Raw genomic sequence first — 1,051 nt, 5'->3', positions numbered from 1 at the left:
ATTTTATTGAATATTGAAAACATTTACACACATCATAAGTAATTAAGAATGTACATTTTCAGTCCTATATTTCCTGCTATACAATGCCAAAGATGGCAAACATGGACAGATAAAGATGACCCACCGCACAAGTGTCAGAATGTTACATTATGCAGTACTTCCAGAGGAGTATCTCCAAGAGTCTCCACTGTTTCTGGGTCGTTCCACAAAATGAGTGCCTTTTGCGTCCCTTTGATATTTTAGGTAGAAATTGAGCACCAATATTGAATTTTAAAAGCCTGTTATATTAAATGAAGTGCAATATGAATAGAATTGAGCATTTTGAAATGTCCCTCTGTGACTTCTAGCAAGATTTTAACCCACTTACACCCAACATGTATCCATCATTGTAAAGCCCTAGTTATTTTATTGCTGAACATTATGATTTATTTCATGTGATTTGTGATTCATTTTTCACCAGTCCCTCATTTTAAGGTCAACCCTGTTACGTGAATTTAACTCTCATTTTAATATGGTGAAACTATTCCTTTTTAAATATTTTTTTTCAAAAGAAACATTGAACATCTAATCGTCAAATCATTGTGCAAAAGTGTTTGAGATTGTTCTACTCTTTTGGGCCATTTTCTGGTGTTTTGTGCAGTAAAACTGAACCGGTGGAACGTAACAAGTCAACCCTATTAACTACAGATAGACAGGCTAGAAATGTTTTAACAATTACAAATGTTTTGTGAAGCTTGCATTCAATTGCCCATCCCTGTTGCACATACAGTAACAAGCTTCCATTCCCCTTGTCATAAGGGGATTTATGGCTGATTTAAGATGATATCGTCAACCCTGTCACGGTCAACCCTGTCACGGTCAACCCTGTCACTTTATTTGCCACTTACTATAGTCATTGTTTTATTTAACCTCTTGAGATGGAAAACTTATTTTTTTATGAAGTTGAACGTGTGCTCTTTAACACAGAATGTTGAAATGAGGTGAAGGCATCGGATTGGTGGAACGACCCTTTCGTCTTTATCCTGGGTACCAGTCGGTTTCTGCCATCTAG

The sequence above is a fragment of the Coregonus clupeaformis genome, chromosome 27 (genome assembly GCF_020615455.1).
Source record: "Coregonus clupeaformis isolate EN_2021a chromosome 27, ASM2061545v1, whole genome shotgun sequence".
NCBI lineage: Eukaryota > Metazoa > Chordata > Actinopteri > Salmoniformes > Salmonidae > Coregonus > Coregonus clupeaformis.
Note: the sequence above shows the minus strand (reverse complement) of the source record.